General features: G+C 42.1%; 1 long non-coding RNA gene across 1 annotated transcript in view; it reads left to right on the top strand.

Moving 5' to 3' along the window:
• The window catches only part of LOC120987243, a 59,968-nt gene that overhangs the window by 26,867 nt on the left and 6,449 nt on the right, over positions 1-26,652 (top strand). The gene's annotated exons all lie outside the window — the stretch shown is intronic.

Below are 26,652 nucleotides of genomic sequence, written 5' to 3'. Positions count from 1 at the left end.
CCGCATTACACATGTACGCTTACGGCGCCTTAAACTAGCTCTACAGAAGTTAGGAGTTGTAGATGTTTGGCGCACCACAAATCCCTCTAGTAAGGATTATACTTTTTACTCAGCTGCTAAATCATCCTACCATAGACTCAACTATCTATTCCTATCTAGATCTCACGCTAATAGGGCTGTCCGATCCCACATAGGGAACATCACCTTGTCTGACCATGCCCCTGTATTCCTGAGTGTTTCTCTGCTGGACCTCCCAAAGAGGGAATGGAATTGGCGTATTAATGACACCATTATATCAGACCCCTCTCATGCTGCCAAATTGTCTTCTAACATAACAGAATTTTTTACACTTAACGCCCTAGGCCCGGAAGCGCCCTCCCCTTCTATCGTCTGGGAAACCCACAAAGCGGTCCTGAGAGGAGAGCTGATAGCTTTAGGTGCCCACGTTAAAAAGCAACGGAATCAAGCAATTGCGACGCTCCTGTCCCAGATACAGGCACTGGAATTGTCGCACAAAAGCTCCCAAGCCCTTAGATGTGCCTCAGAACTCACAGAGGCCCGTACAAAGCTTAAGAACTTGATGAATGTTACGTCAGCCAAGCTTCTACTGAGATCCAAGTTCCGCTCTTACGCCCATGGGGATAAGGGGAATAGGCTAATGTCCGCACTAGTCAAGAAACAAAGATCCGACTCCTTCATTGCAGCTGTCAAAGATAGCAAAGGCACCTTGCATAAGAGCACCCCTGAAATAGCGGACTCCTTCTGTGCCTTCTATAGGGACCTCTAAAACCTGACCCCACCCAACCAATTAGCTCCAGCACAAATAGCAGAAGCTACCGAGAAATTCCTCTCTTCCCTCCAGCTGCCTACTATTACCCCCTCACAGTCGGCCCAACTCCTAGCCCCTATAACAGATTCAGAAATAGGCAAAGTCCTCTCCTCTATCCCCTCCGGGAAAAGCCCAGGGCCTGATGGCTTTACTATCTCCTACTACAAGACCTTTAAGCATATTCTAATTCCCCAGTTTAACACCCTCTGTAACTATTTACTCAAAGGAGGCTCACTTCCCCCCCAAGCGCTCTCGGCCCATATCACGGTTATCCACAAAGATAACAAAGACCCCCTAAATTGTGGGAGCTACCGCCCTATTTCACTCCTGAACACTGATGTGAAATGGTGGGCCAAGATTTTGGCCCAACGGATCCAGGGGATTCTCCCTGACATTATCAACAAGGAGCAGGTAGGATTCGTCTCTGGCAGACAGGGGAGTGAAAACACGGTCCGCGTCATACACCTAATCACGCATGCCCGACAGAACTCTATGCCATTAGCCCTTCTTAGTACAGATGCAGAGAAGGCCTTTGACAGGATCAGCTGGTACTTTATGTCTCAAGCACTGTCAAAATTCGGCCTTCCAGACCAATTTATCTCGTCTAGCTTCTCACTTTATTCGCTCCCCTCTGCCAGAGTACGGATCAATGGCAAACTCTCCCCAGCCTTCCCCATTACTAATGGGACAAGGCAAGGCTGCCCATTGTCACCAGCCCTTTTTGTTGTTGTCATGGAGACGCTTCTGGCCAAAATTAGACAGGATCCGGATATTCAGGGGATAACTTTAGGGTCGCACACTCACTTAACAGCTGCTTTCGCAGATGACCTACTGGTCATCACATCCAATCCCCTGACCTCCTTTCCCAAACTCCAAGCCCTTTTTGAAGAATATGGGCAGGTCTCCAATTTTAAAATTAATTATAGTAAGTCACAAGCCCTAAATATCTCCTGCCCAACCTCCTCCATAGAAACACTCAAACGTACTACTGCCTTCTCGTGGGCCACCAAATCGATCCCATTCCTGGGCACTCACTTATCAGCGAAACCAGAAGAGATTTTTGAGCTTAACCAAGCCCCTTTGCTTCGCTCTATTAGATCTTACTTGCATTCCCTAAAACTACCGTTCATTTCATGGATTGGTAAGAAAAATTATATTAAAGCTTTTATAGTTCCTAAACTACTCTACCTCATCCAAACACTCCCTATCTGGCTATCCCATTCCTTCTTTGTGGAGGTCCGCAGAGTCTTCTCAGCCTTTGTATGGTCAGGTAAGTCCCCTAGATTAGCGTACACTACTCTCACTCGGGAGAGAAGATTGGGAGGCTTCTGCCTACCAGACATCTACCTCTATTATAAGGCATCAATGCTAAGCAGAGCCCTGAGCCTCCTCTCCTGGCGCCCTCTCAATCTTGTCTCCCAATTGGAGTGTGATATGCTCTCCTACAATGATAAGTTGGCTCTATGGGGTCTGCGTAATTGCACAGCTAACAACAAATATATCTCACCTCTATGGAAGGGTTTGCTACTAGAATGGTCCAAATTATACCGGGCCTCGACCCTTTCGTTCCCCAGCCCGCATCTCCCTTTGCACCTGCTTCAATATCACATACACCCTACCACTTCAGCAGCTTCCGGAATCTGGGCACTATTATCCAGCCTTAAGCTGCAGGACGTTATTTCTAAATCCGGCGCTTTAGACTGGAGCACTGTTCTTGCTCTTCATAAGGTTCAGAAAGCCTCTTGGTGGCTATGGCCTTCAAAAAGGACCTAGCGCTCCTTGAAAATCTACCCCGACCCGCGACAGTTCCCTCCTGGATTGAATGGAAAATCTCACAAACCCAACGCCCACGGAAATCTCTCTCCATATTCTATAAGGAGCTGCTCTCCTCCTCCCCTCCAGATCTGCGGTTCATTTCTGCCTGGGAAAAAGAATTGTCCATAACTTTGTCTGAACCTGAAAAAGCCTTCATCCTTACACACTCACACGGATTTAACCGTTGCATTAGAATACAAGCTAACTCCTACAAATTGCTTACAAGGTGGTACAAAACACCTGAATACCTACATAAGCTCAATCCTGATATCCCGGATCGTTGTTGGAGGTGCGGAGGAGAGATAGGCTCTCTTTCTCATATATGGTGGAATTGTAAGAAAATTTGACCTTTTTGGCTGGAAATTGAAGCTGCTATAAACACGGCTTGTAGTACCCAGGTCAGAATTGACCCAAAACTCCTATTATTGTGTGGTCCTAACAGTACGCTTTTACCTTCTAAGTCGAATCTTCCGACTATGCTCATAACAGCAGCTCGACTACTGATCCCACTGTTGTGGAAAAACGAATCCCCTCCATCCCTCTTAATGTGGACCGAGAAAGTCGACCAGCTGTACCGGTTTGAAGAACTTGCACATTGGGAAACATATTCCAGAGCACTCTTTGTTAAAATATGGCTCCCCTGGAAGCAATATCGTAACTATCGTAGCTTTTATCCTCACACACTCACACGGATTCAACCGTTGCATTAAGATACAAGCTAACTCCTACAAATTGCTCACGAGATGGTATAAAACACCAGAATATCTTCATAAGATTAATCCTGATATCCCTGACCGTTGCTGGAGGTGCGGAGGAGATCTTGGCTCTCTCTCTCATATATGGTAGAATTGTGAAAAGATCCGGCCTTTCTGGATAGAGATCGAAACTATTATAAATAAGACCTGTAATACCCCGGTTAGATTAGACGCAAAGCTCCTAATGTTATGGTGCCCTAATGACACGCTTACCCCCGCAGAATCTTCTCAGCATTTGTATGGTCAAGTAAGTCCCCCAGAATAGCATACACCACCCTCACTCGGGAGAAAAGATTGGGAGGTTTCGGCCTGCCAGACGTATACCTTTATTATAAAGCGGCAATGCTAAACAGAGCTCTAAGCCTCCTATCTTGGCGTCCTCTGAACCTTGTCTCCCAATTGGAGTGTGATATGCTCACCTATAAAGATAAGCTGGTCTTGTGGGGTTTGCGGAAAAGTACTGCTAATAACAATTATGCCTCGCCTCTGTGGGAGGGCTTACTGCTAGAGTGCTCAAAACTATATCAGGCTTCAGTTCTTAAGTTCCCTAGTCTGAATCTCTCAAGGTGGACCAGCTTTACCGGTTTGAAGAGCTTGCACACTGAGAGACTCACTCTAGAGCAGTGTTTGTCAAAACATGGTCCCCTTGGAAGCTTTATCACAACTTCTAGATTCACATGAAGCATACGATCAACATCTATTACCCCCCCCCCCATTACCTTCTCTCCCCCTCCCCTCTTCCCATGTCTTGTCTCTACTTTTCCATATAAATTACTTTTATGCACATGTTATTGTGTTTTTGAGGTATGTCGCCACTACACTTGAATTGATGCGCTTAGTGAATAAGCATTTGTCCAGCTGCGCCTGGTATTTAAGTGATTGAATTGTCACATGACTACTTGCGTTTTCTTCAATAAAAAGAAAATTGATTAAGAATATAACTACTATAATACAGCTTCTATGTACAAGAATATAACTACTATAATACTGCTCCTATGTACAAGAATATAACTACTATAATACTGCCTCTTATGTACAAGAATATAACTACTATAATACTGCTCCTATGTACAAGAATATAACTACTATAATACTGCCTCCTATGTACAAGAATATAACTACTATAATACTGCTCTTATGTACAAGAATATAACTACTATAATACTGCTCCTATATACAAGAATATATCTACTATAATACTGCTCCTATATACAAGAATATAACTACTATAATACAGCTTCTATGTACAAGAATATAACTACTATAATACTGCTCCTATGTACAAGAATATAACTACTATAATACTGCTCCTATGTACAATATAACTACTATAATACTGCTCCTATATACAAGAATATAACTACTATAATACTGCCTTCTATGTACAAGAATATAACTACTACAATACTGCTCCTATGTGCAAGAATATAACTACTATAATACTGCTCCTATGTACAAGAATACAACTACTATAATACTGCCCCTATGTACAAGAATATAACTACTATAATACTGCCCCTATGTACAAGAATATAACTACTATAATACTGCTCCTATGTACAAGAATATAACTACTATAATACTGCCTCCTATGTACAAGAATATATCTACTATAATACTGCTTCTATGTACAAGAATATAACTACTATAATACTGCTCCTATGTACAAGAATATAACTGCTATAATACTGCCCCCCATGTACAGGAATATAACTACTATAATACTGCTCCTATGTACAAGAATATAACTTCTATAATACTGCCCCCCATGTACAGGAATATAACTACTATAATACTGCTCCTATGTACAAGAATATAACTACTATAATACTGCTCCTATGTACAAGAATATAACTACTATAATACTGCTCCTATGTACAAGAATATAACTACTATAATACTGCTCCTATGTACAAGAATATAACTTCTATAATACTGCCCCCCATGTACAGGAATATAACTACTATAATACTTCCTCCTATGTACAAGAATATAACTACTATAATACTTTTCCTATGTACAAGAATATAACTACTATAATACTGCCTCCTATGTACAAGAATATAACTACTATAATACTGCTCCTATGTACAAGAATATAACTACTATAATACTGCTCCTATGTACAAGAATATAACTACTATAATACTGCCTCCTATGTACAAGAATATAACTACTATAATACTGCTCCTATGTACAAGAATATAACTACTATAATACTGCTCCTATGTACAAGAATATAACTACTATAATACTGCTACTATATACAAGAATATAACTACTATAATACTGCTCCTATGTACAAGAATATAACTACTATAATACTATCCTCTGTGTACAAGAATATAACTACTATAATACTGCTCCTATGTACAAGAATATAGCTACTATAATACTGCTCCTATGTACAAGAATATAACTACTATAATACTGCTCCTATGTACAAGAATATAACTACTATAATACTGCTCCTATGTACAAGAATATAACTACTATAATACTGCTCCTATGAACAAGAATATAACTACTATAATACTGCCTCCTATGTACAAGAATATAACTACTATAATACTGCCTCCTATGTACAAGAATATAACTACTATAATACTGCTCCTATGTACAAGAGTATAACTACTATAATACTGCTCCTATGTACAAGAATATAACTACTATAATACTGCCTCCTATGTACAAGAATATAACTACTATAATACTGCCTACTATGTACAAGAATATAACTACTATAATACTGCTCCTATGTACAAGAATATAACTACTATAATACTGCTCCTATGTACAAGAATATAACTACTATAATACTGCTCCTATGAACAAGAATATAACTACTATAATACTGCCTCCTATGTACAAGAATATAACTACTATAATACTGCCTCCTATGTACAAGAATATAACTACTATAATACTGCTCCTATGTACAAGAGTATAACTACTATAATACTGCTCCTATGTACAAGAATATAACTACTATAATACTGCTCCTATGTTCAAGAATATAACTACTATAATACTGCCTCCTATGTACAGGAATATAACTACTATAATACTGCTCCTATGTACAAGAATATAACTACTATAATACTGCCTCCTATGTACAAGAATATAACTACTCTAATACTATCCTCTGTGTACAAGAATGTAACTACTATAATACTATCCTCTGTGTACATCAATATGGATCTGAATTGGGAAATTAGAATCACTCTCTCCCGCTCTCAGACATAACCTGCTGAAAGGCAGCGTTGCTTGCGGTATTTCTACAGAAAGAAGTGTGTCATAATTGGTTAGCTTTCTTGAACAGCAGTAATTAAAGTTAACTATTTAGGAGTAATGCACTGACGAGAAAGGTCCTGGAGGTCAGTAGACGGATAATGGAGACATTAGAGGTATATAGCTCCTGTTTAATAATTGCTCGCAGCAATCTGCGGTCTGTCATTATGCTTCCCATAAGGCTATAATAACCAAAGCTATATTTAAAAGTCACTAGAAAAGGAGAGTGCCGACAAGAAAATCACAGTCGTTTTGCAAAATATAGAATAGAAAGTGTAAATATATATATATTATAGAAATATCATAGGAGAAAAGTGTTATATAAGTGTTCTTATGGTATTATTATGAACTGCAGCATTCAAAGGTGAAACAGGAGGGTGGTTTATCTATACCATGGAGGTATATAATTAACGGTAACCTAAAAAGGTCTGTATGAGATTAGAAAAACATGGCTGCTTTCTCCCAGAAACAGCGTCGCTCGTCTCTGTGGGCTGTATCTGGTATTGCAACTCTGTTCATGTTAAAGGGCATCTGTCAGCAGTTTTGTACCTATGACACTGGCTGACCTGTTACATGTGCGCTTGGCAGCTGAAGGCATCTGTGTTGGTCCCATGTTCATATGTGTTCGCATTACTGATAAAAAGTATGTTTTAATATATGCAAATGAGCCTCTAGGAGCAACGGGGGCGTTACCATTACTCCTAGAGCCTCTGCTCTCTCTGCAACTGCTGCGCCCTCTGCAGTTTAACACAGCCAGGCGTGATGACTTTTAAGCTGCTTGGTCCTGTCAATCAAAGTGCAGAAAGCGTGGCAGTTGCAGAGAGAGCTGAGCCTCTAGGTGTAACGGCAACGCCCCCGTTGCACCTAGAGGCTCATTTGCATATAGTAAAACATCATTTTTCTCAGCAATGGGGGCACATATGAACATGGGACCAACACATGCCTTCAGCTGCCAAGCGCACATGTAACAGGTCAGCCAGTGTCATAGGTACAAATCTGCTGACAGATGCCCTTTACTGGGGCTGAGATGCAGTACCATACACAGCCTGCGGGTACAAGTGGTGCTGTTCCCAGATGAAGGCATATGTTTCTAATCTCATACCACCTCTTCACGATTGTATTGCCATGGTTTTCACAGTTTATAATACTGCTGATGTAGTCTTATAGCAGTAGGGTTATAGCTCGGAGCTCCCAGATCTCAGAAAATTTAGGACTCACAACATCACATTCCTTTCATAGCAGTAAAGTCCTCTTATGTACGAGCGAGGTTTTAGGGCCACTTCTGGCACCATGGACCGGGGTCAGAATGTCACATTTGCACCCTCTATCTCTAAACTACTGCTTATAGCAGCTCTTAGACATTGTGGCTACGTAGATTGTGCAGGTTGTTGACATACACACAGTGCAGTGCATTTACCTGCAAACAAACTCCATTTATACGTACACTTAAAGTGAACCTGCTGATGATTTCTGATGTCCTGTACAGGGACGTAGCTGAAAGATTATGGGCTCTGGGGCAAGAGTTCAGCTTGGGCCCCCCTTCCCTCATTGCTTTGTGGCCAGGGGCAGGGAAGCACATAGCCTTCCTGCTACCTGAGGCAAAAATTTACTTGACCAGCATGCACTTTTTATAATGCCGGTGTCTTCATATTTGACACAAGGGTCTATGGGCCCCCTCAGGCTTCTGGACCCAGTAGCAACGGCTACCTCTACACCTCCTATAGCTACGCCCCTGCCCTACATGAGAGCAGTATATGATAGAGGGTGAGAAGCTGAACTATGTAATATATAAGTTTATATGATTTAGTGAAGGATTTCTAAGTAAAAAGCAGAGTACTCTATTTCTCGCACTATAAGACGCACTTTCTTCCCCCAAGTGAATACTAATGAGCATTTTCATTATGGAAGAGCTCATTAATACAGTAGGATCGGGGAACGGTGAATATAGCGGGTGCTGGCTTTACTCTCAGCTCTTTGGTCTTCTCCTCTGTGCGCTAGCACTGTAGCTATATTATGACAGCTTACAGCGGCACAAGGTAGTGCACATAAGCATGCACAATGACCTGACGTGACGCGCTGTCGCGAGCAGGCGAGGTAACTTCTTTTATTTATTTTATGTCTGATCTGATGCCTGATGAATATTAGGGGTCTGATCTGTGGTCTGATGAAGATTTGGGGTCTGGTTTAGGAATCTGATGAATATTGAGGGTCTGATCTGAGGTCTTATGAAGATTGGTGGTTTGATTTGGGGGTCTGATGAAGTTTGGGGGTTTGATCTGAAGTCTAATGAAGACTGGGGGTCTAAACTAAGGTCTGATGAAGATTGGGGTTCTGATCTGAGGTCTAATGAAGATTGGGGGTCTGATCTGAGGTCCAATGAAGATTGGGGGTCTGATGGGCCAAATGGTTCTTATCTGCCGACACATTCTATGTTTCTATGTTTCTATCTGAGGTCTGATGAAGACTGGGGGTCTGACCTAAGGTCTGATGAAGATTGGGGGTCTGATCTGATTTTGGGCGTCTAATAAAAATTGGGGTTCAGATGAAGAGTGGGAGTCTGATCTGAGGTCTGATGAAGATTGGCGGTCTGATGAAGATTGACGGTCTGATCTGAGGTTTGATGAAGATTGGAGATCTGATCTGAGGTCTGATGAAGATTAGGGGTCTGATCTGATTTTGGATGTCAAATGAAGATTGGCAGTCTGATTCAGGGGTCTGATCTAAGGGTCTGATAAGGATTGGCGGTCTGAATTGGGGGTCTGATGAAGATTGGGGGTCTGATCTGAAGTCTGATGAAGATTGGTGACCTGATCTGATTTTGGGGGTCTGATGAAGATTGGGGGTCTGATGAAATATTTATTTCTTATTTTCCTCCTCTAAAACCCTTATTTGTCTTATGGTGCAGAAAATACAGTAAATCCTGACAGGACTCCTTGAAGACAGTGAGAGTACTGATTACCCCGACCAACACACAATGAATGACAGCCTTCTACGTACACCCAATGATATAGGAAAAGCTGTCAATCCCTGTGTGTGGGCAGGTGTATCAGGATTCTCACTGCGTCTCCTAAGAGTCCTGCCACGATTTACTCGGCTTTTCACTCAGAACTCCTGCTCTAATTCCTATAAAGCAATATATTGCACACTGTAGCTCAGCTTCTCTCCTCTTATCATGCCCTGCTCCCATGTAGGGAAAAATCAGATCAGTAAAGGTCACCTGACAGGTTCACTTTATAGCAGACCAATCAGTAGTTGTGACAAGAGGAGCCATTTTGTAGATGCCCTGCTCGAATATCTTCATCTGTGGATGTTGGGCTGCTGCAAGTATTGCACGAAAAAACTAAGATAAGAGATGTGAGTCTAGAGATCTGAGCAGCACACTACAAACTATAATGTCCACCAATCTGTTTTTGGACAGAGACATGCCAAATATGCTTTCCCTAAATACAACATATCTGGGGTCTGTGAAGTTCACCATATCTAGGTTCTCAACAACTCACACCAGTATGAAGACCATGCTCCACCTCTGTATAAAAGAAATAAAAAAAAAACTCCAGGGTGTAGACAATGAAGTCACACTCGGGCCCTCAGGCTTAGGCTACTTTCACAGCATTTTTTGTGGATCGGTCATGGATCTGCAAAAACGCTTCCGTTACAATAATACATCCGCATGCATCCGTCAAGCAACGGATCCGGTTGTATTATGTCTTCTATGACCATGACGGATCCGTCATGAACACCATTGAAAGTCAATGGGGGACAGATCCGTTTTCTATTGTGTCAGAGAAAACGGATCCGTCCCCATTGACTTGCTCCGCACCACATGGCGGACAGAAAAACGCTGCAGGCGGAATGGTGACTAAACGGAGGCAAACTGATGCATTCTGAGGGGAGTAACTGTTCTTTCACACAATTACCTTTAATTTAATAGAGAATGGTGTAACTATCAAATTTCTAAATCACTTTACTTAAAAAAATCTAGCTATATCCACCTGAAAAAAGCTGTAAAGTCATGGCCACTAGGGATCTCACGTCCACATAATTTACAGTCCACTGCCTGTTGTCATACAAGATCCGTCCCTGGTATCATAGACACAGAAGATGGCAAAGAGGAAGTGGGGACATGTCAGAGCTAGCTGAGCTCCTGAGCCTGATAAAACTACTGCTTCTACACTGCTTCTAAACATCATAGGAGCCTCCTACCTATAACTGTGATCTCCCACTCCTTATCTGTTCTGTGAACTCCAGAGCTGAAAACAAACATAGTGGAAAGTAAGGCAAAGAACATCACAGCAGTACAGTGCTGGCAGACTCCACAGAAAAGAGACACCTCCTGCTTCTGAGAGAAATGTATCTAGCTGTGCAGCTGAAGAGGGGAATAATTAGTAGGGATCGACCGATTATCGGTTTTACCGATATTATCGGCCGATATTCAGGATTTTGACCGTTATCGGTATTGGCATCTATTCCGATAACGTATGGGGAACAAGGATCGCGCTGCTGTCAGAGCTCTCCGTGTTCCCTCAGCAGCACAGGGGAGAAGGAAGCAGTGTCTCCCTCCCCCTGTGATGCTACTGCCGCTGCCGCCAATGAGAGGAGAGAAGACAAGAGGAGGGGAGGGGCTGTGGCCACTGCGCCACCAATGATGTTAACTTATTCATTCAAATTGAACAGGAGGCGGGAGCTGGCTGCAGAATCACATAGCCGACTCCCGACCTCTATGAGCGGTAGCTGCGATCTTGGGTAGTTAACCCCTCAGGTGCCGCGGATCGCAGCTACCGCTCATATAGGTCGGGAGCCGGCTATGTAATTCTTCAGCCAGCTTCCGTCTCCTGTATATGAATAAATTAGAGATTTATCTTCATTGGTGGCGCAGTGCGCCCCCCCAAGCCCCACCAGTATTAATCATTGGTGGCGCAGTGCGCCCCCCACCCCCACCCCGTATTAAAAACCCTTAGTGGTGCAGTGCGCCCCCCACCCCCACCCCAGTATCAAAAACGTTGGTGGCGCAGTGCGCCACCCCACCCAAGCCCCCTCAGTATTAATCATTGGTGGCAGTGGCCACAGGGTCCCCTCTCCCCTCCTCCTCCGATCGGAGCCCCAGCAGTGTAAGCCTGGGGCTCCGATCGGTTACCATGGCAGCCAGGACGCTATTGAAGCCCTGGCTGCCATGTTCAGCTCCATGCTGCTGTGTGCACAAAGCCCAGGGCAGCAGGGACAGTGTGAGATCCTATTCACCCTGATAGAGCTCTATCAGGGTGAATAGGACAAGGGTTCTAGTCCCTAAGGGAGCTAAAAGTTAGTAAAAAAAAAAAAAAATTAAAAATATTTAGTATAAATGAAAAAGAAAGATTTACAAAAAAAAATAAAAATACACATTAACAATAAACATATTAATTTTCAGCAGATGTGTGTAGGATTTTTTTTTTTCAAAAATGAAAATTCATAGAATATCGGTATAAATTATCGGCTATCGGCCTGAAAGTTCACAAATTATCGGTATCAGTATCGGCCCTAAAAAATCGGTCGATCCCTAATAATTAGGCTGAAAAAAACATTCAGGAAGCCAAATAAAGACCTATTCCTTCACAGGCATGATTGTACAAAGAAGCACAGCCATTAAGCCAACCCAAGGGTTCTTTTGCCACTTTTGAGGACATCTGTGTTATAACTTGCATATGGTAGGTGGGGAGACCTTTTATAGATTTTGCATCCAGGCTCAGGTGCTTTAAGCTCTGCCCCTGACTCCTTCTGCTGGATATCCATCAGAAAACAAGTGAGTCAAACAGTAACTTGAACGCAGATAAAAGGACCCCAAGTAAATAAGGTTTTGAGTAATGAATCACCTGCTCAGCTGCTGGACTGATACACACTCAAATGTAGACAGGCATCCTGAGAAACCACCTAATTAGCACTTCTTTGGGTAAGGGTTCACCTAAGGTTCACAATATTACAATGTTTGCAGACCTTGAATTTTGGGAAATTATGAACTACCAAATTCTCCCCAACGGTATGGGCCCGTAACTAGCTATAAAAAAGCCCCAGAGAGGCCACACAAATCTTTACGGCAGTGAAAAAACTGTTGACCGAATTGGTTGGCACTGTACAAATGACGATGAAACAGAGATGGAGGTAGGTCATGTCTGAGTAGATATCTAGGCAGGATGATGATGATGATGTGTAACCTCTTTCTTAAAACCACCTCAACCCCCATTTAATTTCACTTGTCAGTGGCAATAATGCCTCTTGGGGCTGCCCAGTACCCTAGGTAAAGTGGTCAGTCCAGTCCCAGTCCCGCTTGAGGCTACACAGATTGTGCAGGTTGTTGACATACACAAAGTGCATGCGTATACACATACAGTGTATTTGCATGTAAACAAACTCCATTCATACGTACTTAAAGTGTATAAGAGCAGTAAATGAAAAAGAGTGAGAAGCTGAGCTCTGTGATATATAGGTTTATATAATTTGGAGAAGGATTTCTGTTTTTCACAGCCGTAAACATTTGTGTGGCTAGTTATGGGCCCATACTGCTAGGGGAGAATTTGGTACCTCATGAACACTATTTGGTGGTACGCGATCATACAAAGTCGGCAGACATTGTAATGTGAACCCTAGGTAGACCCTATCCCAAAGAAACGTTCTGCAGTCTTCTTGGGTATGATGTCACAAAGTTTACACACGTGGATTTCGTGATTTTCTGCCAACATTCTCTGCAGATCTTCTCAAGCTCTGTCAGGTTGGATGGAGACCATCGGTGGACAGCCATGTTCAGGTCTCTACAGAGTTGTTCGATCCATCTCTGGCTGGACACTCACAGAGGTGTCCCTAAGCTGCTCCTGTGTTGTCATGGCTGTGCGCTTAGGGTCATTGTCTTGTTGGAAGGTGAACCTTCAGCTTGTTGGAAGGTGAACCTTCAGCTTGTTGGAAGGTGAACCTTCAGCTCAGTCTGAGGTTCAGAGCTCACTGGATCAGGTTTTCATTAACCCTTTCTGCCCTGAATGTTTTTTTGTTTTTGCGTTTTTGTTTTGCGCTCCCTGCCTTCCCAGAGCCATAACCTTTTTATTTGTCTGTTCACATAGCCATATGAGGGCTTGTTTTTTGCGGGACAAGTTGTACTTTCCAACGCCACCATTTAATATTGCATATAATGTAGTGGAAAGCGGTAAAAAAAATCCAAATCGGGTGAAATTGCAAAAAAAAGCAATTCCAGCACAGTTTTACATTTTTATTTTATTTGCGATGTTCGATATGCGATAAAACTGACCAGTTACTGTTATTTTACAGGTCAGTACGAATCCGGTAATACCTTATATGTAACGTTTTTCTTGCGTTTTGATTGTGATAAAATAATAGAAAAGTGGCAAAAAAAAATCAGTTTTATAATTTCAACGCCATATTTTGACCTCTATAACTTTATTGTAATTTTGTGTACGGAGCTGTGTGGGGGCTCATTTTTTGCAGGGCGATCTGAACTTTTTATTGATATCATTCTGGGTTGTGTGCAACTTTTTGATCACTGTTTATTCAATTTTTTGGTAGAAAATGAAGCGACGAAAATCTGCCATTTTGACGCTTTTTTCCATTTTGCTGTTTGCCGTATGGGGAATATATTTTTTTAGATTTTTATACTATGGGCATTTTCACACATTGCAACACCCATGATGTGTATTTTTTATTTTTTTTATTTTGTGAAAAGAGGGGTGATTTGATTTCTGCCACAGATGTACATTAGAGAAGTCTCTAGTTGTGAGTGGTAATCTCTGTACAAGCAATGGTAGAAATCTGAACTCACTAATATCCCTTAGGTCGTGGTACCATGCATGTGATAATCCAGTGAGGACAATACAATGGAGATGCTTTGGTAATTTATTGAGTTTACCTTGAGCAAAGACACATGGAGAGCATTAGAGTATATTAGAGGTTCAAAACGAAATGCTCTCACCAGCTCTGAGTCTGCTGCAGAAGATAGCACACAGGAAGAGAACAAACAGGATATGATGTCACCGAAAGGGAGGAGTAGAACAGAGGGCAAAGGCAATGGAATTTACATAATACATTCAGAAACCTATAATAAGAATGACCACAGGGTGGCAGCATTACATAACATGGTAATTATATGATAACACAAATACAGCCATTAATCTTAAATGGAAGAAATAAATGCTCAATTCGATTTTTTTAATATTTTTTTAAACTAGCATTGGAGTCTATGAGAAAATTGCTAGTTTCCTATAGAGCCCTATTACAGGCAAGGGCTCCATAGGAAATACTATGCAGCAGCCTCCTGTCATTCACAAATACAGGGGCTGCTGCACACAAGCTCCGGCTCCTCCGATTGGCGCACGGTGGAGCCGGAGCATCACCGGAAGCGTGCACCCGTTCCGCTCAGGAGCCGGCGCCATCTTTAAAGACCCGCCCAGCGCCGTACTAGTACGGCGCTGGTCGGGAAAGGGTTAAAAATATCTCTGCACTTTGCTCCATTCAGCTTTCTCTCAGTCCTGACTAGGGATGAGCGAATCGACTTCGGATGAAACATCCGAAGTCGATTTGCATAAAACTTTGTTTCAATACTGTACGGAGCGAGCGCTCCATAAAGTATTAGAATGTATTGTCTCCGATGAGCCAAAGTTATTACTTCGCGAAGTCTCGCGAGACTTCGCAAAATAACTTCAGAAATGGATTTATACTGTAAAAAAACATTTCCCGAAATTCCAAGGTACCACTAGGGAAATGTTTTTTTACAGTATAAATCAATTTCAAGTTATTATGTGAAGTCTCGCGAGACTTTGCGAAGTAATAACTTCGGCTCATCGGAGCCAATACGTTCTAATACTGTATGGAGCGCTAGCTCCATACAGTATTGAAACAAAGTTTTATGTGAATCGACTTCGGATGTTTCATCCGAAGTCGATTCGCGCATCCCTAGTCTTCCTGTCCCAGCCACTGATATACACCCACAGAGCATGATGCTGCCACCACCATGCTTCACTGTAGGGATGGTATTGGGCAGGTGATGAGCAGTGCCTGGTTTCCTCCAGACATGACACTTAGAACTGAGGCCAAGAAGTAAATCTTGGCTTGATCAGACTAGAGAATCTTGTCAGTCTGAGAGTCCTTTATGTGTTTTTTGTAAACTCCAGGCAGTTTTTATGTTTCTTTTACTGAGGAGAGGCTTTTTTCTGGCCACTCTGTCCATAAAACCCAGATTGGTGGAGTGCTCCAGCAATGGTTGAACTTCGGGAAGTTTTTCCCATCTGCACACAGGATCTATGGAGCTCAACCAGAATGGCCATTGGGCTCTTGGTCACCTCTCTCTCCACTGCCCTTCTCCTCTGATTACTTACTCTATACAGTCCTGTCTCTGTGCTCTACAGGCAGTTCTTTTCTCCTCATGGCTTGGTTTTTACTCTGATATGCATCTGTGAGACCTTAAAGAGGACCTTTCACCCGAATAAAGTATGTAAACTGACTATATAGACGTGTAGAGCGGCGCCCAAGGATCCCCCTGCACTTACTGTTATCCCCGGGCGCCGCTCCATTCGCCCGGTATAGCCTCCGGTATGTTCGTAGTTAGGCTCCACCCAGGGGAACCTGCTGGCGTCTCTTTCTCCTATGCTGTAGCGCTGGCCAATCGCAGTGCTCAGCTCATAGCCAGGCTATGAGCTGAGCGCTGCGATTGGCCAGCGCTACAGCATAGGAGAAGGAGACCGCGGCAGGTTCCCCTGGGTGGAGCCTAACTACGAACATACCGGAGGCTATAACCAGAGAACGGAGCGGCGCCCGGGGATAACAGTAAGTGCAGGGGGATCCTTGGGCGCCGCTCTACACGTCTATATAGTCAGTTTACATACTTTATTCGGGTGAAAGATCTTCTTTAAATGTAGACAGGGGTGTGTATTTCCCAATCATGTCCCATTAACTGAATTTACCACAGGTGACTCCATTTGAGACATAGAAACATCTCAAAGATGATCAAGAGAAATGGGAGACTAAACTTCAAGTGTCATAGCAATAGGTCTCAATACTTATGGCCATGTCAAAATTTAGTTTTCCCTTTTCAATAAATTTGCTAAACTTTCTAAAACTCTTGTTTTCACTTTGTCATTATGAGGTATTGATTGCAGATTGATGAATTTATTTTGATTTTAGCACAAGGCCACAACATAAAATGTGAAGAAGTGAAAGGGTCTGAAGACCTTCCGAATGCATTGTAGAGTGCAGAGACCCCCACCGATCATTGAAAAAGGGGCAGAAGCAGAGCACTGTGCCCCTTCAGCTGTGATCGGCTCTGCTTCTCTCTTTGGGCACGTGGTGTTGACAGTGTCTGGATCCATATGAGTCCATACATTGTACTCTCAGCCAATCAGAACCCTTTATCAAAGTGGAGAGCTTCTGCCCTATCGATTCTGCAATCAGCAGGGGTCTAAGCACCTGGACCCTACTAATCAAAACTGCTGACACCCTAGGTACATGTTAACTACAGCTGTTAACTTTTGTCTAATTACTGTGTAAGTATTTCAGAACCTTCTTTAACACTAGCTGAAGACACCTATGCTTTGTTGAAAAACACATTATTTCAAGGCAGAAAACAATAAAAAACAAAAAAAAATAAAAAACTGAAAAAAAGCTATTCTGCACAGTCAGTGATTTTAATCATCAAGACTAGAACAGGGGAGTTTAATCTCGAGAGTCTGGAGATTCTGCACTTTTTCTATGACTTGCTGGGTCTCCAGGGGCTTGTATACGTGTTCTAGTTTAGCTGAGCATACTGGTGAAGCTTGACAGGGATGGAACTTTTATGTGGTAGAGGTGATGATATCGTAACGCAAGATCCATAAATAGTGATCAGAATGCTTTTATAATCTATCGGTTATTTAGTGTTCCTCTATGTACAGTACCAAAAGCAGTAACAAGGCATATAATTTGGCACAAAAACACATAGCAATGACTTACAACACCTTCCTACAGACTTTAGTAATGAGATATGGATAGCCAGCTGTGCAGCGGAGGCTAATGATAAAATAACCAAAAAAGAAAAATACTGCATAAAGTGAGGAAATTGAGGAAAACTATAATTCTGCATAAAGTGAGGAAATTCAAGAAGACAGAAAACTATAATTCTGCTCTGCTGAAAAAAAATAAAGGAATAATACAGAAACAAAGTAATAACTTGAGAAAGTAGAAAACAAAAGACGGAATGAGTGAAGGAGTAGAAGATATTTCAGAATGATATTATCATTATATCACCGTCAATCCCTTCACTACCCTAGACCGATGGGGATACTGCCATTAGGCTCTTCAAACCCCATAGACCACCAGGAAGGCAACATTTCTCATCAGGGGCTCAGAAATTGCATGGGCTCCCCTAATTTTTCTGGATGCCTTAAACCTAATTTTCTGGAGACTTTATGCAATACTACATATAATATGTATATGGAGGCTGCATGCAACATGCTGTATGTGGACACTGAATGCTCTATTTGGACACTGTTTATCTGGATACTGTATGCTCTATCTGGATGTCATATTCACTGTTTATCTGGATACTATATGCTCTATCTGAATAGCACATTCACAGTTTTTCTGGGCACTGAATGCTTTATCTGGATATTGTTTATCTAGACACTGTATGATTTATCTGGACAGTTTATGTGGATACTGTATGCTCTATCTGGATGTCATATTCATTGTTTATTTGAATACTATATGCTTTATTTGGAAATTGGTTATCTGGATGTCATATTGACTGTTTATCTGGATACTGGATGCTTTATCTGGACATTGTTTATCTGGATACTGTATGCGCTATCAGGATGTCATATTCACTATTTATCTGGATACTGTATGCTCTATCAGGATGTCATATTCGCTATTTATCTGGATACTGTGTGCTCTATATGGATGTCATAATCACTGTTGTATCTGGACACTGTATGCTGTATCTGGAGGTCATATTCACTGTTTATTTGGATATTGTATGTTGTGTCTAGACACTTTATCTGGATAGTGTATGGTCTATCTGGATGTCATATTCACTGTTTATTTGGATAGTGTATGATCCGGACATTCCATAGGCTGGTTATCTGGATATTGTAAGCTCTATCTACTGTGTGCTCTATCTGGATGTCATGTTCACAGTTTATCTGGATATTGTATGCTGTATCTGGACACTTTATGTAGATACCGTATGCTCTATCTGGACGTCATATTCACTGTTTATCTGGATAGTATATGATCTGGACACTCCATAGGCTGTTTATCTAGATGTGTATAGTTACATACTTAATATGGTTGAAAAAAAGACATACAGTTGCAAGAAAAAGTATGTGAACCCTTTGGAATGATATGGATTTCTGCACAAATTGGTCATAAAATGTGATCTGATCTTCATCTAAGTCACAACAATAGACAATCACAGTCTGCTTAAACTAATAACACACAAATAATTAAATGTTACCATGTTTTTATTGAACACACCATGTAAACATTCACAGTGCAGGTGGAAAAAGTATGTGAACCCCTAGACTAATGACATCTCCAAGAGCTAATTGGAGTGAGGTGTCAGCCAACTGGAGTCCAATCAATGAGATGAGATTGGAGGTGTTGGTTACAGCTGCCCTGCCCTATAAAAAACACACACCAGTTCTGGCTTTGCTTTTCACAAGAAGCATTGCCTGATGTGAATGATGCCTCGCACAAAAGAGCTCTCAGAAGACCTACGATTAAGAATTGTTGACTTGCATAAAGCTGGAAAGGGTTATAAAAGTATCTCCAAAAGCCTCGCTGTTCATCAGTCCACAGTAAGACAAATTGTCTATAAATGGAGAAAGTTCAACACTGCTGCTACTCTCCCTAGGAGTGGCCGTCCTGTAAAGATGACTGCAAGAGCACAGCGCAGACTGCTCAATGAGGTGAAGAAGAATCCTAGAGTGTCAGCTAAAGACTTACAAAAGTCTCTGGTATATGCTAACATCCCTGTTAGCGAATCTACGATACGTAAAACACTAAACAAGAATGGATTTCATGGGGGGATACCACAGACGAAGCCACTGCTGTCCAAAAAAAAAACATTGCTGCATGTTTACAGTTTATACAAGAGCACCTGGATGTTCCACAGCAGTACTGGCAAAATATTCTGTGGACAGATGAAACCAAAGTTGAGTTGTTTAGAAGAAACACACAACACTATGTGTGGAGAAAAAGAGGCACAGCACACCAACATCAAAACCTCATCCCAACTGTGAAGTATGGTGGTGGGGGCATCATGGTTTGGGGCTGCTTTGCTGAGTCAGGGCCTGGACGGATTGCTATCATTGAAGGAAAAATTAATTCCCAAGTTTATCAAGAAATTTTGCAGGAGAACTTAAGGCCATCTGTCCACCAGCTGAAGCTCAACAGAAGATGGATGTTGCCACAGGACAACGACCCAAAGCATAGAAGTAAATCAACGACAGAATGGCTTAAACAGAAGAAAATATGCCTTCTGGAGTGGCCCAGTCAGAGTCCTGACCTCAACCCGATTGAGATACTGTGGCATGACCTCAAGAAAGCGATTCACACCAGACATCCCAAGAATATTGCTGAACTGAAACAGTTCTGTAAAGAGGAATGGTCAAGAATTACTCCTGACCGTTGTGCACGTCGGATCTGCAACTACAGGAAACGTTTGGTTGAAGTTATTGCTGCCAAAGGAGGTTCAACCAGTTATTAAATCCAAGGGTTCACATACTTTTTACACCTGCACTGTGAATGTTTACATGGTGTGTTCAATAAAAACATGGTAACATTTAAATCTTTGTGTGTTATTAGTTTAAGCAGACTGTGGTTGTCTATTGTTGTGACTTAGATGAAGATCAGATCACATTTTATGACCAATTTGTGCAGAAATCCATATCATTCCAAAGCGGGGCGGCTGGGATCCTAGATCCTTATCTTGGGCTGGTCCGTCATCCTCATTCTCTCTTTCCCAGTTCTCAGGCCGCACCCTAGGGCGGATAACCGCCGTGGCATAGGGTCCCAACTGTATGCTAATCAAGTTCAACCAGGGGATAGGAGAGGATGTGGATGGGTTTACACTCTATATCTGGACTGTCTATGCAGTATTTTTCTGGATAATGTATAAAACAAGTTAAAGGGGTATTCCCACAGGATATGCCATAAATATTTGATCGATACTGGTCCCACAATCCAGAACGGCCACCTGATGAGGCAGGGACTGGCTGTCACATCCAGGCCAACAATGAATGGCCGTGAGTGTCCATGACTCTCTCCACTCACTTCGATGGGAGTTGACTTAGCAAGTAGGACCAGTTGTTTAATAAGCAACAGTGGTAAATGGAGAGAGCAGTGGATATGCTCGACCACTTCTTCATTTATTCCTGGCCTGGATGTGGCAGTCAGGCGGAATCCTTTTTCTGGAGAGGGATAAGGGTCCCAGAGGCGAGACTAGCATCCATCAATTATGACATATTCTGGGCTACTGGAAGCTTGAAATACGTAAGAGGTGGAAGCTCTGTCTTATATAATGGATTTTAAACTTTACGTTCCTACACATCATGGCAGACTATTTTTGTTACCCTCAGATTTCAGTAAAGTCCTGCATCTGAGGAACCTCATGTGGGTAAGCATTCCCACCCATCCTCCTCTTACCACCAATTCACATAATGTCCCTTGGAAATGTTTCTCCAGAACATGTGCAGAGCATACTTAAAGGGGTTTTCCCATGACTAATGTTTAAAATAAAAATCAAACATCATATAGAAGATGACAATCTCTTTCTGACAAAGCTAGAACCAGCCCTGTACCTCACATGGATCCAGAGATCTTCACATTCATTGCTCTGCTAGATTTATATCAAGCTGAAAACTCAAGGGCAGTGTAGCGCTATACAGATACATTTTATGGAATAGCTCAGGGGCTATTCTAAATTTTTGATTACATGCAGTTACAAAAGTATTCAGATCCATGGGCTGGTTTGAAAACTGTAACATAGAAACATAGAAACATAGAATATGTCGGCAGATAAGAACCATTTGGCCCATCTAGTCTGCCCAATATACTGAATACTATGGATAGCCCCCGGCCCTTATCTTATATTAAGGATGGCCTTATGCCTATCCCATGCATGCTTAAACCCCTTCACTGTATTTGCAGCTACCACTTCTGCAGGAAGGCTATTCCATGCATCCACTACTCTCTCAGTAAAGTAATACTTCCTGTAGAATAATTTTTGAGGGACAAACCCTTTAAGATGATATACCAAAGATTCCTTTAGTATGCAGAAAAGAGGTCAGTGTCCCTTTAACAATGATGGACTCGGAAGACACATTAACAGTTACCATAGATACAATTTTATTATTGTAATCAAATCTAATGTATTTTAGAACTAATTTTGTTCAGAAAATGAAAATTCATTATAATTAGCACAAAAAATATCTAAAACTAAAGACAAGTCGGTAACTCAGTTCTCCTGGGAAGCCTAACGCGGAGCTTCTGATATCACTGGCATTGCCAGAGGCCATTTCTTTTCTGTCTCCATTCCCTGAAGGCCAAGGACCTAAAGAAATATATTGGAGATGTGTATGTGGCCCCGGGGCCCCTCAAACATCCATTTGGGCTATGGAGACTTGATGAAAAATTATACTTTCATCCTGTGCTCTAATTTCTTAAATTTCCCACACACTTTATACTTGTCCTTGACGACTTGTAAATTGCACTCAGATTACAGTCTACTGTAGAATGAGACTTGTGATAGACTTCCGACAAAATCAGTGACCTGGGGGCCATGGTCGTTATGACCCCTCTGCTTATTTCAAAGCTCTGCATCCACAGCCTGTCCTGGGGTCCCCTGGAGGCAGTAGGGGCCACTTCTTGCTGTGGGGCAGGAGAGAGTGAGGAGAAGGAAGCACCATCAGCATCTGGGGAGAGACTTGATCATGTCCAGTACTATCTGCTCTATGACACGCCATGTATTATATATATGTGCCTATAATGTACCATTGTCTAATATACTGCATGTGTACAGTATATACAGTACGGCACCGGTTTGTGTTCTACATTTTTATAATTATGCATATGCTGTACTTGTAATACAGGCACAGTATATACCTATAGGCAATACAGGTACAGTACATACACAAATGTAATACACACAGGTACTGTGCCTATATGTAATACATCAGACAGGTGCAATATATACACATATGTAATACAGGTACAATATATACTCTACCTATATGTAATATATCAGACAGGTGCAATATATACAGATATGTAATACAGGTACAATATATATGTAGTGTCCCACTATGTAAATGTGGGCACTACTCAAGGGTCAATTGGGTCACGTTGTTCTCCACCTCCTGTGGAACATGGTCATTGTATTTTATATTGCATTTTAATGTATATTTTCATATTATCTCCTGGACCAGGCCTGTTAGGGGTGTAGTTCCTCCTCCTAGGCAGTAGAGGGAGCTAGGGAACTCCCTAGTATATATAGTCAGGTCCTGTTCAGGGAGAGGTTGTTGAGTGTTCAGAAGCCAAGTGTGCACCTTAGCCAGAGAGTAGCTGAGGAGCAGCTTCTGACATGCAGCTAGATAGCCCAGGCTCCTAGCTTGCCACCAGGGGAAGAAGTTACCTCCTGAAGATATCTAGCACCTTAAAAAGTACAGAGCAGAGCCACTTTATTCCAGCCAAGTAAAAAGCTGAAGGGCAGAAGGATATTTACAGCAAGAGGATTTATAACAGAGGAAGTTTTCCCTACCCAAGGATAAAGCCAGCAATAGGGCATTCGGGCCTTGGGGGAAGACAGACAGGATCTGAGGAAAGTGCAGCCTGATCTGTAAGTGTTATTCCCTCTGAGTATCTTGCAAAGACTTTGCCTGCCATTTATATGAAGCCTGCCTGTTACCAACTTTTTACATGTGGAACTAACTGAAACCTGTACATAGTTGGACTGTTCAGTAAAAAGAAGTTCTGGTTCACTGCAACTGTGTGTACCTCAATTATTCCTACAACAAATCGGTGTGCCACTGATACCGGCGCTGGCGTCATGAACTATAAGGGATCTTGCCACAGGCACACTAAACCTTCCAACACCCAGGGCACCTCACCTACCACCCGGCCTGGTCCCTATATACAGAGAGTGCCCCAGAGGATCCATGTGCCAGCCTCTCCATCACTGCTGTACGCCTGCCCAGGGTATATAAAAACTGTGAGTACCAAGAGCAACCCTCGGTCTGTTAACTACCCCTGTGACCTCACATTCGCTCACCCTGCAGGGCTGCATACTGCATATACTCTACCTATATGTAATGTGTCAGACAGGTGCAATATATACACATATGTAATACAGGTACAGTACGTACACATATGTAATACACTAGGGCTGCAACGATTAATCAAAGTTATTGATAATATTCAATAACGAATCCCATTATCGAAAAATTGTCCGATTCGTTGCTATGCGGGCGGGAGCGGCCTGTCAGGCGCTATGCCTGCGGGTCATTAACTGGCAGTAACTTTTACTTGAACTTTAAATCAGCGCATCTTTATTACCTTACAATGAAGCTCTGGTAACAGGCAGAGCGGGCGGCGGCGTAACGTCACTTACTCACATGACCCGCCTGCTCCGCCTGCTTCATTCATAAAGTGGGCGGAGCTGGCGAGTCACATGAGTGAGTGACGTTACGCCGCCGCCCGCTTTGCTTGTTACCGGAGCTTTATTGTATTTGTAAGGTAATAAAGATCATAGCGCTGATTTAAAGTTCAAGTAAAAGTTACTGCCAGTTAAGGAATAGTCTGAATACTGATGTGGCCAGTGTATTGGGAGATCTGTGGATGGTAGTGGTACTGTTATGGGGAGGGGGATCTGTGGATGGTACTGTTATAGGGAGGGGGATCTGTGGATGACACTGTTATAGGGAGGGGGATCTGTGGATGGCACTGTTATAGGGAGGGGGATCTGTGGATGGCACTGTTATAGGGAGGGGGATCTGTGGATGGCACTGTTATAGGGAGGGGGATCTGTGGATGGCACTGTTATAGGGAGGGGGATCTGTGGATGGTACTGTTATAGGGAGGGGGATCTGTGGATGGCACTGTTATACGGAGGGGGGTCTGTGGATGGCACTGTTATACGGAGGGGGATCTGTGGATGGCACTGTTATAGGGAGGGGGATCTGTGGATGGTACTGTTATAGGGAGGGGGATCTGTGGATGACACTGTTATAGGGAGGGGGATCTGTGGATGACACTGTTATAGGGAGGGGGATCTGTGGATGGCACTGTTATACGGAGGGGGATCTGTGGATGGTACTGTTATAGGGAGGGGGATCTGTGGATGGCACTGTTATACGGAGGGGGATCTGTGGATGGCACTGTTATAGGGAGGGGGATCTGTGGAGACACATATAGCATAAGATGCTATATAGTGTCATCCACTGATCCCCCTCCCTATAACAGTGCCATCCACAGATCCCCCTCCCTATAACAGTGCCATCCACAGATCCCCCTCCCTATAACAGTGCCATCCACAGATCCCCCTCCCTATAACAGTATCATCCACAGATCCCCCATAACAATATCATACACAGATCCCCCATAACAATATCATCCACAGATCCCCCATAACAGTGTCATCCACAGATCCCCCATAACAGTATCATCCACAGATCCCCCATAACAGTGTGTCATCCACAGATCCCTCATAACTTGTCTTTTTTACATTGTAATGCAACATTTTTATAATTATGTAACTCCTAAATTTGTTTTGATATGGCCTTTGAACATAATTTTTCAAGTAAAATCATATAAACCCCTTTTTTTGTGATTTTGGTGTTTTTTCCCGATCAATGAAATTATCGACAATTAATTATTCTAATAATAGTTAGCTGCAGCCCTATAATACACACAGGTACTGTACATCAGACAGGTGCAATATATACACATGTATACAGGTACAATATATACTCTACCTATATGTAATACATCTGACAGATGCAGTTTATACACATATGTAATACAGGTACAATATATACCGCACTTATATGTAATACACACAGGTACAGTATTTACACATGTAATACAGGTGCAGTATACACCTAAATGCAATACAGGTAGAGTACAGTATGCAGATATGTGTAATATACACAGGGGCAAAATACTGTATACTGTACCTATATGTAATACATCAGACAGGTGCAATATATACAGTACACATATAATACAAGTGCAGTATTGTAATACACAAAGGTGCAGTATATATATACACATATGTTATACAGATACAGCATATGCCTATATAAAATACACACAGGTGCAGCATTTACACATATGTAATACAGGTAGAGCGTATACGCCTACTGTATGTAATTCACACAGGCACACTATATACCTTTATATAATACATGTAGGTGCATGTATTATAATGGTGTGTATTAGGCTCTGTTCATAACCATTTAGCACATAATGTATACTGTACATCAGAGATATATGTTGGGAGTTGGTGCAGTATAAAAAAAATATATGATCATTTACTATTAAACTAAATTACAATAATGATATACTACTACAAGTGCTCCATAGAATAAAACATATTGAAAAATAACAACCTCTTCCTGGGGACACCTGGGTTCAGGAGTGTCTGACCAATTCTGCTCAAGTTGTTAACCTCCTTTAACCCTGAGATCTTGACAGAACATTATATATCACAATATAAGGCATTAATCCAGTGGAGGAGCAAAAGGTTCTGACCATCAGGTCCATCTCTCCAGAAAAATGTCCTCCTGGTCAATCTGTCATTTTTTCCCCTGTATGTCGGATACTTGAGGTCACAGAAGGACATAGTGCTGTCACGGGTTCAGAAATAGCTCACAATATGCATCCATAATTCTCCTATCTTCACTTCTTTTCCATACTACGTGATAAAGAAACAGATGGATGGAACAGACTGGTGAAATT

Source organism: Bufo bufo, chromosome 1, assembly GCF_905171765.1.
Source record: "Bufo bufo chromosome 1, aBufBuf1.1, whole genome shotgun sequence".
NCBI lineage: Eukaryota > Metazoa > Chordata > Amphibia > Anura > Bufonidae > Bufo > Bufo bufo.
Note: the sequence above shows the minus strand (reverse complement) of the source record. Positions and strands in the feature narration are given on the sequence as shown.